Source organism: Hylobates moloch, unplaced genomic scaffold (assembly GCF_009828535.3).
Source record: "Hylobates moloch isolate HMO894 unplaced genomic scaffold, HMol_V3 SCAFFOLD_242, whole genome shotgun sequence".
NCBI lineage: Eukaryota > Metazoa > Chordata > Mammalia > Primates > Hylobatidae > Hylobates > Hylobates moloch.
Genome location: NW_026652517.1, coordinates 26,787 through 41,367, shown reverse-complemented (window position 1 = coordinate 41,367; position 14,581 = coordinate 26,787). Strand labels below are relative to the sequence as shown.

At 46.0% G+C, this 14,581-nt stretch overlaps 1 pseudogene; it reads left to right on the top strand.

Moving 5' to 3' along the window:
• Window positions 1-4,722: 4,722 nt before the first annotated feature.
• On the top strand, window positions 4,723-6,592 carry LOC116464165 (cell division cycle protein 27 homolog; annotated as a pseudogene).
• The last annotated feature ends 7,989 nt before the right edge of the window (window positions 6,593-14,581 follow it).

Sequence of the window (14,581 nt, the reverse complement as noted above, 5' to 3'; positions counted from 1 at the left end):
CACTCCAATACATTCCACTCCACTCCACTTCACTCTACTGCACTCCACTCTATCCCATTCCATCCCATACCATACCACAACATTCCCCACCACTCCACTCCGCTCCTCTCCACTCCCTTCCACTGCTCTACACTCCATCGAATTCAATTCCATCACATTCCATTCCACTCCATTCCACTCCACTCCACTACACTACACTCTACTTCTTTCTATTCCATTCCACTCTATTCCATTCCATTCCCTTCTTTCGACAGGATCTCACTCTGTCACCTAGGCTGGAAAGCAGTACCACAATCTCAGCTTATATTTACTTTCACCATTGCATTCCATTCCATTCCTTTCCATTCCATTCCAGTCCACTCCACTCCTCTCCAGTTCATTCCATTCCACTCTGCTCCACTCCTTCCCATTCCATCCCATTCCATCCCATTCCATTCCACTCCACTCCACTCCACTGCACTTCACTGCCCTCCACTGCACTGTATTCCATTCTATTCCATTCCACTCCATTCCATTCCATTCCTTTCTTTTGACAGGATTTCACAATCACCTAGACTGGAGTGCAGTGGCACAATCTAAGCTCACATTTTATTTCACCATTCCATTCCATTCCACTCCACTCCACTCCAATACATTCCACTCCACGCCATTCTGCTCCACTACACTCCACCCCACTACAGTCCATTCCATCCCATCCCATTCAACTCCATTCCACTCCACTCCACTGCACTCCCGTCCATTCCATTCTTTTCCACTCCGTTACACTCCACTCCACTCCTCTCAACTCCACTCCATCCCTTTCCATCCACTTCCATTCCACTCCACTCCACTCAACTCCCCTGCACTCCATTATTTTCCATTCCATCCCTTACCATTCCACTCCAGTCCGCTCCACTCCACTTCATTCCATTCCAGTCCTTTCCACTCCATTCCATTCCATTCCTTTCTTTCAACTGGATCTCACTCTGTCACCCACGCTGGAGTGCATTGGCACAATCTCAGCTCACATTTCATTTCACTCTTCCATTCCATTGCATTCCATTGCATTCCCTTCCACTCCACTAAACTCCACCCTCATCCATTTCAATCCACTCCATTCCACTCCACTGCAATCTACTCCATTCCATTCCATCCCATTCCATTCTACTGTATTGCAATCCACTCCACTCCTCTCCACTCCACTCTATTCCATTCCATTCCATCCCATTCCTTTCCACTCCACTCCACTCCACTCCATACCATTCCATTCCACTCCATTCCATTCCATTCCTTTCTTTCTACAGGATCTCACTCATTCACCCAGGCTGCAGTGCAGTGGCACAATCTAGGCTCACATTTCATTTCACCATTCCATTCCATTCCACTCATTTTCATTCCATTCCACTCCACTCCATTCCCCTCCACTCCACTACACTCTACTACACTCCAATCCTTTCCATCCCTTCCAATTTCACTGCGTTCCACTCCACTCCACTCCATTCCATTCCATCCCATTCCATTCCACTCCATTCCACTCATCTCCACTCCACTCCACTCTATTCCATTCCTCTCCATTGCATTCCATTCCTTTCTTTCAAAAAGTTCTCGCTGTGTCACGAAGGATGGACTGCAGTGGCACAATCTCAGCTCACATTTCATTTCACCATTCTATTCCATTCCACTCCACTCGACTCTTCTCCACTCCACTCCAATCCAATCCACTCCATTCCACTCCACTGCACTCCACTCCACTCCATTCCTTTTCCTCCCATTCCATTCCACTCCACTCCACTCCATTACACTCCACTCCACCTCACTGCACTCCTCTCCACTCCAGTCAACTCCACTCCAGTACACTCCAATCGATTCCATTCTATTCCATTCCTTTCCACTCCATTCCATTCCAGTCCTTTCTTTCAAGAGGATCTCACTCTGTCACCCAGTCTGGCGTGCAGTGGCGCAAACTCAGCTCACATTTCATTTTACCATTTCATTCCATTCCACTCGACTCCCCTCCACTCCGTCTGACTCCATTCTATTCCACTTCTCTTCATTCCACTCCACCACACTCCACTCCAATTCTTTCCATCCGATTCCATTCCACTCCATTCCACTCCACTTCTCTCCACTTCACTCCACCGACTGTGAATTCTCTCAGTCAAGCTCCAAACTGAAAACTCAGGCTGGATTGCAGTGGCACAATCTCAGTTCACATTTCATTTCACCATTCCATTCCACTTCCTTCCATTCCATCCATTCCATTCCACTTCCTTCCATTCCATCCATTCCATTCCATTCCATTCCACTCCATTCCACTCCATTCCACTCCACTCCACTCCACTCCACTCCAGTGCACTCCACTCTATTCCCTTCCACTTCATTCCATTCTATTCCTTTCTTGTGACAGGATCTCTCTCTGTCACCCAGGTTGGAGTGCAGTGGCACAATCTCAGCTCACATTTCATTTCACCATTCAATTCCATTCCTTTCCATTCCATTCCTTTCCAATCCACTCTATCCCACTCCAGTCCCCTCCACTCCACTACACTCCATTCCACTCCACTCTGCTTCAAACCACTCCACTCCACTCCTTTCCATTCCATCCCATTCCATTCCACTCCATTCTAGTCCACTCCACTTCACTCCACTCCACCGACTGGGATCTCTCTCAGTCAAGGTCTAAACTGAAAAGAATCAGTGGCACAGACAGCAGGATATAGGCATTTTCTAAAAGACTGGTTCCTGTGTTTTGGGTGAATCTGCGTTTTTCTGTGTCACAAAATTACTTATTTTAAACGTTATGATTTTTCTCCTCCTTATGTATATCATCCTGTGATATACAGACCAGAGGACTCCTCAGCTCAGAGTTCATGAGGCCCAAAGCTGACGTCCTAAATTTCTATTTAGAATGAATTTAAGCACGTCAGCTAAACACTGCCGTGAATCTGTCGGGAATACAAGCTGGGTGGGGTATGGGTGGAACTGGGTGTGGTACGCTCACTCCTGTCATCCTCGCACTTTTGGAAGGTGGAGTGCAGGTGGATCCTTCGATCCAAGCCTTGGAAACATGGTGAAATCTCGTCTCAGAAAAATACAAAAACTAACTGGTTTCATAACCTGGACTCAAAGTTAATAAATAGGCCATGTGTGGTGGCTATGCCTGTCATCCGAGTACTTTGGGAGGCCGAGGTGGAAGAGTCACTGTGTCAGGAGATCAAGACCATCCTGACTACCACAGTGAATCCCCGTCTCTACTCACAATACAAAAAGTTAGCCAGGCACGGTGGCGGGCACCTGTAGTCCGAGCTACTTTGGAGGCTGAGGCAGGAGAATGGTGTGAACCCGGGAGGCAGAGCTTGAAGTGAGCCGAGATCGTGCCACTGCACTCCAGCCTGGGCAACAGAGCAAGAGTCTTTCTCCAAAATAAATAAATAAATAAATAAATAAATAAATAAATAAATAATAAATAAATATAAATAAATAAATAGATTAAAACTGAAAACTAAAAAAAAATGTGGCCAACAGGGCACGATGGCTCACGACTCTCATCCCAGTACTTTGGGATGCTGAGGTGGGCAGATCAACTGGGGTCTCCAGTTCGAGACCAGCCTGACCCTCATGGAGAAATGCTGTCTCTGCTAACAATACAAAACCATCCAGGTGTGGTGACCCATGCCTGTAATCTCAGCTACTCAGGAGTCTGTGGCAGGAGAATCACTTGAACACGGGAGGTGGAGGTTTTGGTGAGCCAAGATGGTGCTACTGCACTCCAGGGTGGGCACGAGAGTGAAAATCCATCCCCCCAAATAAAATATTGAGTGCTTTATTCTGTTATTTTTGCTTCCTACTCTGAGAAGAACACAATACAGCTGTTGTTTGTCTGTCTGCCTCCCTGCCTGCCTGCCTGCCTGGCCTGCCTGTAACAGGGCCTCACTCTGTCTTTCGCCCAGACTGGAGTGCAGTGACACCATTATGGCTCACTCACTGCAGCCTCAACCTCCCCAGGGTTAGTTGATTCCTCAAGGGATCCTACGGCCTTGGCCTCCCAAAGTGTTGCGGTTACAGGTGTGAGACACAAGCACCCGGCCTGAGTTAATACATCTGGTCTCACTACATCTTAACCACACACACATGAAGAACTCAAGTCAAGAGAGAGTTGGCAAGAGACTCAGCATTCTCTCCCGAAAGCACGTGTGTCCCGAGCTCCTGTGGTTTTAGGTGGCCACGCATAGAAGAAAGATTTCCAATGTTTCCAGAGAGGTGCCAGCCACAGTCATTCGGGACATCCGAGCATGAGATGGGGTTTCTGACAGCGACTTAAGGGCCAGGAAGGGCCAGAATCTGCCAAGGCGCATGTTCCAGGGTGGGGCCAATGGAACCCAAGGTAGAGGGAGTTAGTGGTCTGCACATAGAGAGCTCCAGCCCTAGGCCCCACTGTGCAGACCAAATCAGAAGGAAGACAGTCCTTCATCCTACATGCCACATCCCTCCACTGAACTTGGGAGCAGAAACATGGAAACCACATGTTTCCAAACATGAGGTGACTCTCGGTTTGCAATGGATCACAAGGGGCCGGGCTTTCCAGAGTTGGTAGGATAAAGAAGTCATTCTGGCTCGGCCTCCCCCATCCCCCGGTAACAGTCGCTGGTGAGTTTAAATGAGCCAGGGCTGGCCGGCCCAGGAGCCGCTACGGGGGAGGGGGCGTGCCTGAGGCACTGCAGAAAGTGGGCCTGAGCCTCGAGGATGACGGTGCTGCAGGAACCCGTCCAGGCTGCTATAGGGCAAGCACTAAACCACTGTGCTTACTGAGATGCGGTTTTCCTCGCAGAACACCTTTATGCATAAGAGGCCTATAAAGCATATAGACTCTTGAAAGGACACAGTTGTACTACACCACAATGCAAATACCTGCTTGTAAAATGTTGTGTTGATCTCAGCAATCTTGCAGAAGGGGAACAAATCTTATTGGATAGAGTGTTTAATAAACAGAAAAGCCATGGTGGTATTGTTACTGAGTTTGGTGATTCAGCTTGCTTTACTCTTTCATTGTTGGGACATGTATATTGCAAGACAGATCAGCTTGCCAAAGGATCAGAGTGTTACGAAAAGAGCTTTAGTTTAAAGCCTTTCCTCTGGTATCCCTTTGAATCATTATGTGAAATAGGTGAAAAGCCAGATCCTGACCAAACGTTTAAATTCACATCTTTACAGAACTTTAGCAACTGTCTGCCCAACTGTTGCACCACACAAGTACGTCATCATAGTTTATGTCACAGACAGCCTGAGACCCTACTTACGGAAACACCCCAGGATACAATTGAATTAAACAGATTGAATTTAGAATCTTCCAATTCAAAGTACTCCTTGAATACAGATTCCCCAGTGCCTTCTATTGATTCAGCTGTCATTTCACCTGATACTGTGCCACTGGGAACAGGAAATTCTATATTATCTAAACAGGTTCAAAATAACCCAAAAACTGGTCGAAGTTTATTAGGACGACCAGCAGCTGTTGTCCATTAACTCCAAGTGTTGGGATTTTGCCATTAGAAGCCCAAGTCCAGGAGATTGATCCTATTTACAAAACTGCACTAGTATTAGACACCTTCTGTCATTGACGTGCCATCCACTGGAGACGCTTCAAAAAAGCTTGTTGCCAGAATCGGCCAAACTGGAGCACAGTCTGTCTTCTTGCAGAGTGGAAATAGCCAAGAGATAACTCCAATTCTTGCAAAAACACAAAGTTCTGGTCCACAAACAAGTGCAACATCTCAAGTATTGAGCCCCACTGTGGCATCTCCCCCAAATGCATTGCCCCAAAGAAATTCACGACTCTTTACTAGTGACAGCTCCACAACCAAGGAGAATAGGAAAAAATTAAAAATGAAGTGTCCACCTAAAACCCCAAACAGAAAAACAAAAATTAAAACTAACGAAGGAGGAATAACTCAACCTAACATAAATGGTAGCCTGGAAATGACAAAATTGGACTCTTCCATCATTTCAGGAGGGAAAATATCCACAATCACACCTCAGATTCAGGCTTTTAATCTACAAAAAGCAGCAGCAGAAGGCTTGATGAACCTTCTTCGTGAAAGGGGGAAAGGTTATTTAGCTTTGTGTTCTTACCACTGCAAACAAGCTATCAATATTTTGAGCCATCTGCCTTCTCACCACTACAATACTGGTTGGGTACTGTGCCAAATTGAAAGGGCCTATTTTGAGCTTTCAGAGTACATGCAAGCTGAAATAATATTCTCAGAGGTTATAAGGGTTGAGAATTATAGGGTCGAAGGCATGGAGATATACTCTGCAACACTTTGGCATCCTTAAAAAGATGTTGCTCTTTCGGTTCTGTCAAAAGACTTAACAGACATGGATAAAAGTTCACCAGCCAGAGGCCTGGTGTGCTGCAGGGAACTGTTTCAGCTTGCAACGGGAACACGACATTGCAATTAAATTCTTCCAGAGAGCTATCGAAGTGGATCCAAATTATGCTTAGGCCTATACTGTATTAGGGCGTGAGTTTGTCTTCACTGTAGAATTGGACAAAGCATTAGCTTGTTTTCGAAATGCTATCAGAGTCAATCCTAGACATTGTAATGCATGGTAAATGGTAATGAAGTGTAAAGACAAACTCTTATTGATGGTGCCGGTACTCGCTAATTTTTCTTGTTAGATAGCTCTTTCTTGCCATGAATTTACTTACAAATACTTAGAGATGGTACATACTGGTCAGTAATGTCTAACTGAAATGTTTTCTTACAAAATGTATGTTTTTAACAAACTCAAATTAACTCATGATAATAGAATACGAGATCCTTATACTCAACAGTTTCAGTCTTCTACCAAAGTTTTGCAGATTCTGTAGTTGTCTTTTGTTTGTGTGTGTGTTTCTTTAGTTTTGTTACTTGATTTGTTACCTTTTCTTCGAACATTGAAATGGTGATTGGGACAAAAAGTGCTTGGGAAATTGGAAAAGAATATCATAATTCACTTATCAGATAATAGAAACAAATATTGCAACAATTCACTAGTTGCTGCTTTCTGACAGTGTTCCAGTTTAAGGGGTTACTATTAAGTTAGTATACCCTTTTATTTAGCAGGATCTCTGTTTTACTGTTTTGTACTTGTGTATAAGTAGACACATCGGAAATTACTACCTAGGTCATATTGTTATCAACTGAATAAGATATGAAAACGTTTGGTCCTACTTCTGCCTTAACACCATACTTACTGTTGACATTTGTTTGATTTTTCTGGACTGATTTAATAGTTTAAACATCAAGAGAAGGCCAGGCGTGGTGGCTCAAGCCTGTCATCCCAGCACTTTCATAGGCTGAGGCGGGCGGGTCATAATGTCAAGAGATAGAGACAATCCTGGCCAACATGGTGGAACCCCGTCTCTATTAAAAGTATAAAAATTAGGTGGGCGTGGTGGAGGGCACCTGTATTCCCAGCTACACGGGAGGATGAGGCAGGAGAATCGCTTGAACCCGGGAGGTGGAGGTGGCAGTGAGCCGAGATCACGCCATTGCACTCCAGCCTGAGTGACAGAGCGAGACGCCGTCTAAAGAAAAAAGAAATTTAAAAAATAAATAAATACATAAATAAATATCAAGAGAAACTATAATTCTGAAGTCATAACTCTGTGGTAGATTTTTGTCAGATGATACAGTTATCTTTGGGGTTAAGTATTACAGCAGTGGAGTTGTATCATTTGATTTGCTTCTAAATCTCAAGTATTATATTACTAAAACATTTTTTGATTTGTGAATATGTTGTTTAATGGATTATATCTCATTTTGCTGTAGTAGTTACTTTGCCTGAAAGGTGGCCAAAAAGATAGCACTAGCTATTGCTGATCAATGTAACAATCAACTTGCCAATACTACCTTCTCTTCCGATAGCTATGTTCTCCATCATATTTTAAGGACTCAGTTCTTCATAACACTTGTGTTGTTTTTGATTTTTTCCCAAGTCTGGTTGATCTTTATGTGTTTTCTTTAAATGTGTATTGTCTATTCAACTATTTTGCTGGAGTTGCATTCTTAAAAACTTAACCATATCAAAAATTGTGTTTAAAGGTGGATTATTCAGATTGGCAAACTTTTCCTAGCAAGAGTTTAAATGCTGACGATTTAGGTAGCTCTAAATACTGAGCAACTTTATTTTAACTACAGAGTAGATAGCCTTTCTTTTGTTTTCACTTTCACTATCATTAGCACAGTGTTTAATACCTTTTCTTCATCTATAACACAATTATAATGATATATGAAGCCACTCAAATAAAGCAGATATGTTGTGCTTTAAAAAAAAAAAAGGTCTTTCTGTGGCACAGCATGAGATGTGGCTCGAATCTAGAATCTCCAGTGAAAACCAATGAAAGAGGGTGAAACCCCGTGTCTACTAAAAATAAAAAAATCAGCCAAGCATGGTGGCGCTGAGGCAGGAGAATCACTTGAACCCAAGAGGCAGAGGTTGCAGTGAGCTGAGATCACGCCACTGCACTCCAGCCTGGGCGACACAGCAAGACTCCATCTCAGAAAGAAACAAACACACAAAGCCAATAAAGGTGTTTGCCTCAACGTGTCAGGCTCAGTTCTCTTGGGAGGATATATCCAGCACCTGGGGGAAATGTCGAGGGGTGGGGTGGAATCTATTTTGTAGCCTCAAGGGAGGGTTTGAGAGATAGTCCCACAAACGGTGATGGCCTAATGAAGTCCCTCCGCCCAAGAAGCGATATTCATTTCTATCCTGTAGACACCCAAGAGGAAGAATGGGGCTCTCTACAGACCCCACAACCCGCACACACCCCCCACCTCGTGAAATGGGCTCTCACTCTGCCAGGCTGTATTCACGCCGTGTGGTTTTGTAACCTCCAGCGTGTGTGGGTGGGTTGCAGGGTCTGGTGGGGGTGGCTGTGGACAGAGGAGGGGATAAAGCAGTGGTATCCCGCAGGTGCCCAGGACGTGGGACATGGGTAGTGTGGCCAGAGCCTAGGGAACTCATCACCTGTCAGGACGTCTCCCCTCCTGGTCCCCTCTCTGACCTATGTTCCACATCTCAGTTCAGTGGGGACCTTGTGGGTGGAAGTCACCATCCCTTTGGACTTTAGCCAACGAAGGCTGGGCTCCCAGGAGTCTCTCCAGAATCGGGGCCTTGTACAGGCTCACAAGGATGCTGACAGTGATGGTTGGTGATGGTGATGTATGTTGGAGGCCTCGGGCCAATGCAGAGGTATCCATTTGACCTTGGTGGGACAGGTCAGCTTTGCGGAGTCCCGTGCATCCTTCCAATGACTCATCCAGCACTAGCAAGCATGGTCCCAAGGATCCCAGCTCCCAGCAGAGGCACTTTTGTTCACACAGAATCCCGGGCAAGAAGGTTCTCAGCAGGCTTAAGCCTCCTAGTCAAAAAGCCAATACCACTTCTGGGATTTTTTTCAAAGAGCCAGTGGTTCCAGAAGGGGCCGTGGGTAGTTGCGGAAATGGAGAGAAGTGTTTGCAGATATATATTTGAGACAGAACGGACAGGGCTCGGTCACAGGTCACTTAGGACACGGACAGATGCACATTGAGAAAACCCTCCCAGCATCCTAGGTGAACAGAGGCATGATTTTTCAAGACAGTTGAGGGAGAAGCAACCCCAGATTTTAGGGTTTGATCTTTATTCATATGTAGGATCTATGAGGTATCCAAGTCCAGAAATCAACTCACCAGTTCTGTACAGCATTCTGTAGGGAGATGAAATCTGGGATGTCTGAAGTTAAGAATTCAGGCCTTGGTAATGGATTAGATTAGATGTACTTGAGCTTATTTTGCAAAGAAAGAGAGGGCAGGAGATAGCAAGAGCCAGAGAGTGAGCAAGAGAGAGAGAGAGAGAGACAGAGACAGAGAGACACACAGAGAGAGAGACAAAGATACACAAAGAGAGACAGAAAGAGAGAGAGAGACAGATAAAGAGAGAAAGACAGAGATGGACAGAGACAGAGAGAAACAGAAAGAGAGAGAAACAGAGAGACAGGAAGGGAGAGAGTCAGACAGAGAGAGAGGCAGACAGACAGGCAGACAGACAGGCAGAGAAAGAGAGTAAGATGGGAGAGAGAGACAGAGAGAGAGAGAGACAGACAGAGAGACCAACCAACAGACAGACAGGCAGAGAAATAGAATAAGTCAGAAGACAGAAACAGTGAGAGAGACAGACAGAGAGAGACAGAGACAGAGAGAAAGAAGATAAAGACAGACAGACAGAGAAAGAGACAGACAAAGACAGAGACAGACAGAGACAGAGAGAAACAGACAGAAAGAGAGAGAGAGAAACAGAGAGAGAGAGATAGAGACAGGCAGGCAGAGAAAGAGAGTAAGACAGAAGACAGACACAGTGAGAGAGACAGGCAGAGAGAGAGACAGACAGAAAGAGAGAGACAGACAGACAGAGAAAGACAGAGACGGACAGAGAGAAACAGAAAGAGAGAGACAGAGACAGAGAAACAGACAGACAAGGAGAGAGAGAGACAGACAGACAGGCAGAGAAAGGGAGTAAGACAGAAGACAGACACAGTGAGAGACAGGCAGAGAGACAGAGAGAGAGAAACAGACAGGCAGAGACAGAGAGAGAGAAACAGACAGGCAGAGGCAGAGAGAGAGAAGACAGAGAAAGCAAGAGACAGAGACAGACAGAGAAACAGAGAGAGGCGGAGGAAGGGCGTGCTCAAGAAATAATTACACATATTTTATAATGCTTTTGATCCCATAAACTGTGGCCGGGGTATACTTTGAAAACAACAACAACAACAACAACAGCAAGAGCAGCAGCAGCAGCAGCAAGAGCAGCAGCAGCATTTGCTTACAGATTTCTAGAAAATAAGATATTATGAAGTATAGTAAACATCAACCGGCTCTCACTACACGTGGAGAGATTAACAAAAGCGCCAGTTAACAACAGGAGAAAACAGCAGCTAACATGTCCTGGGGAAAATATACATCTTCCTGTAAACTGGGGATTTCTACTTCACCTGAAAAGAAATACATACAAAAAAGGAAAAACACGAACAAAACAAAACAAGCCAACAAACATGGGCCAAGGCACCGTCCCTGGAAATCTTTTTTTTTTTTTTTAGGATTTTTTTGTTTTATTGTACTTTAAGTTTTAGGGTACATGTGCATAATGTGCAGGTTTGTTACATATGTATCCATGTGCCATGTTGGTGTGCTGCACCCATTAACTCGTCATTTAGCATTAGGTGTATCTCCTAATGCTATCCCTCCCCCCTCCCCCCACCGTCCCTGGAAATCTTAAGTGAGCAAAATATTAGTTTTCAGAAAGCGTTTCAATTTTGGGCAAATACTAAGGAGGCCCAGACTAGAGCTGTGATGCCGTTCCCATTGTGAAACTATGCTGGAGGGAGGAGAAACTAAAACATCATGAAAAAAGGTGATTGAGGCCCAGCCAGGTGAAGCTTTCCTAGGGAGGGAGGCCTGAGGAGGGAAGCGGGGGAAAAACCCCACAACTGCAGACCTGCCCTCTTGCCCACGTGGCTCAAGGGCTATGCCAGCGGCCCAAGCTGCCTCTGGGGAAGTGGGACTGTGCCTCCCCAATCTTCAAAAACGGTGGCCACTGAGTGAGGCTTGACGCCCACCTATGCAAATGTCAGCCAGGCAAGAATGAGATCGCCGGCAAGGGGTGGGGGATGGGGAGAGAAGACCGAGGCACACAGAGGTGGCTCTGGAAGGTTTCCAAGCAGGGTGTTGGGAGGCAGGGGGTGGGGGGCTTGGGGGGAACCCACCTAACTGACTAAATGAAGGCAACTTGACGTGGGTAGTGGGGGGAGCCGGGGCGACTTGAAAATTAAACTAAAGCCCAAGTAGAAGAGTCTATGCACATGAAAGAAACCAAAACACAAAGAAAACTAAAGCACTGATCAAAGAACAATAGGGCACCCGCCAGGGCGGAGGTTCCCTAGGCAACGAGGGAGAGAGGGAGGGGCTTCCAGAAGGGGGAGAGAGAAACCAGTTGCCCCAGGCTCGGTGAAGCCAGCGAGACCTCCCTAGGTGTCACCCCGACTTTCAATAACAGTGGCCACTAGGTGATGCCCAAAGACAACCCATGCCTGCAAGTGTCAGTCAGCATGGAAAAGAATTTATTTATTTATTTATCTCTCTATCTATCTATCTATTTATTTATTTATTTATTTAGAGACAGAGTCTCACTCACTCTAAAGCCCGGGCTGTAGTGTAGTGGCATGATCTCAGCTCACTGCAGCCTCCGCCTCCCAGGTTCAAGTGATTTCTCCCACCTCAGCCTCCTGAGTAGCTGCTATTACAGGCGCCTGCCCCATGGCGCCCAACTCATTTTTGTATTTTTAGTAGAGATGGGCTTTCACCATGTTGGCAAGGCTGGTCTCCAACTCCCAACCTCAGGCGATCCACCCACCTCGGCCTCCCAAAGTGCTGGGATGAGAGCCGTGAGCCTCTGCGTCCAGCATTAACGATTTATTTTTAAGTCGAGGAGCTTATCAGGGAAATATGAGAAGTATGGACGCCACACCTGACAGAGAGAAAAGTCTGAAAATGCCCCTTCCATCCAAGTGGGGACCCGGCCCCTACCTCCCGAAATCACACACCGAGTGGAGAAGCCCAGCAAGGCCTGTCTGTCTAGATTTCTCTCAGTCTCTCTAGGCACGTGCTTCTCACTTTCAAGGAAGGTGCAGGGCCCTCACTGGCATGGGGGGTCTGATAGACTGACAGAGAAAGAGACAGACACAGAAAGACAGAGATGGGCAGAAAGAGACAGAGAGAAACAGACAGAAAGAGAGAGAGACAGTGACAGAGAGAGAGAGAAACAGACAGAAAGGGAGGCAGAGAGACAGTGATAGAGACAGACAGGCAGACAGAGACAGACAGAGAGAGACAGAGAGAAACAGAGAAATAGAGAGAGACAGAGACAGAGAAAGACAGAGAAACAGACAGACAGAGACAGAGAGATAGAGAAAGAGATGGAGAGAGAGAGAAAGGGAGAGAGAGAGACAGACAGGCAGAGAAAAAGAGTAAGACAGAAGACAGACACAGTGAGAAAGACAGGCAGAGAGGGAGAGATGGAGACAGACAGAGAGAAAGAGAGACAGAGAGACAGACAGAGAAAGAGATGGACAGAGAGAAACAGAAAGAGAGAGACAGAGACAGAGAAAGAGAGAGAAACAGACAGGGAGGGAGAGAGACAGAAAGAGAGAGACAGACAGAGAAAGACAGAGACAGACAGAGAGAAACAGACAGAAAGAGAGAGATGGAGAGAGTGAGAGATAGAGAGAGAGAGAAAGGGAGGGAGAGAGAGAGACAGACAGACAGGCAGAGAAAAAGAGTAAGACAGAAGAAAGACACAGTGAGAGAGACAGGCAGAGAGACAGAGACAGAGAGAAAGAAAGAGAGAGACAGACAAAGAGACAAAGACAGAGACAGACAGATAGAAACAGCTAGAGAGAGAGACAGAGAGGGCAAGAGCGAGAGAGACAGAGAGAAACAGACAGGGAGGGAGAGAGATAGACAGAGAGAAACAGAAAGACAGACAGGCAGAGAAAGAGAGTAAGATAGAAGGTAAGCACAGAGAGAGAGGGAGAGAGAGAGAAAGAGAGAGACAGGCAGGGAATGGTGGCTCACTCCTCTCATCCCAGCACTTTGGGAGGCTGAGGCAGGCAGATCACGAGGTCAGGAAATCAAGACCAAACTGGCTAACATGGCAAAACCCCGTCTCTACTAGAAATACAAAAAATTAGCTGGGCATGGTGGCAGGCACCTGTAGTCCCTGCTACTCGGGAGGCTGAGGCAGGAGAATGACGTGAAGCTGGGAGGTGGAGCTTGCAGTGAGCCAAGATCACGCTGCTGCACTCCAGCCTGGGCAACACAGTGAGACTCTGTCTCAAAAAAAAAGAAAGAGAGAGACAGACAGACAGAGAAAGAGACAGACAGACAGAGAGAGACAGAAAAAAAACAGACAGAAAGAGAGACACACACAGAGAGAGAGAGAAACAGAAAGGCAGGGAGGGAGAGAGAGAGAGAAAGGCAGACAGACAGGCAGAGAAAGAGTAAGACAGAAGACAGACACGGTGAGAGAGACAGGCAGAGAGAGAGGGACAAAGACAGAGAGAAAGAAAGAGAGAGACAGATGGACAGAGAGAAACAGACAGAGAGAGTCAGAGAGAGTGAGAGAGAGAGAGACAGAAAGGGAGGGAAAGAGACAGGCACAAAGAGAGACACAGGCAGAGAAAGAGAGTAAGACAGAAGATAGGCACAGAGAGACAGAGAGAGAGAGAGTGAGAGAGACAGACAAAGAGACTCAGAAAAAGAAAGAGAGAGACAGAAAGAGACGGAAAAAACAGAGACAGACAGAGAGAAACAGACAGAAAGAGAGAGACAGAGAGAGAGAGAAACAGACAAGGAGGGAGAGAGAGAGACAGACAGGCAGAGAAAGAGAGTTAGACATAAGACAGACACAGTGAGACAGGCAGAGAGAGAGAGAGACAGTGAAAGAGAGAAAGAAAGAGACAGACAGAGAAAGAGACAGAGAAAGACAGAGATGTACAGAGAGAGACAGAGAGAAACAGACA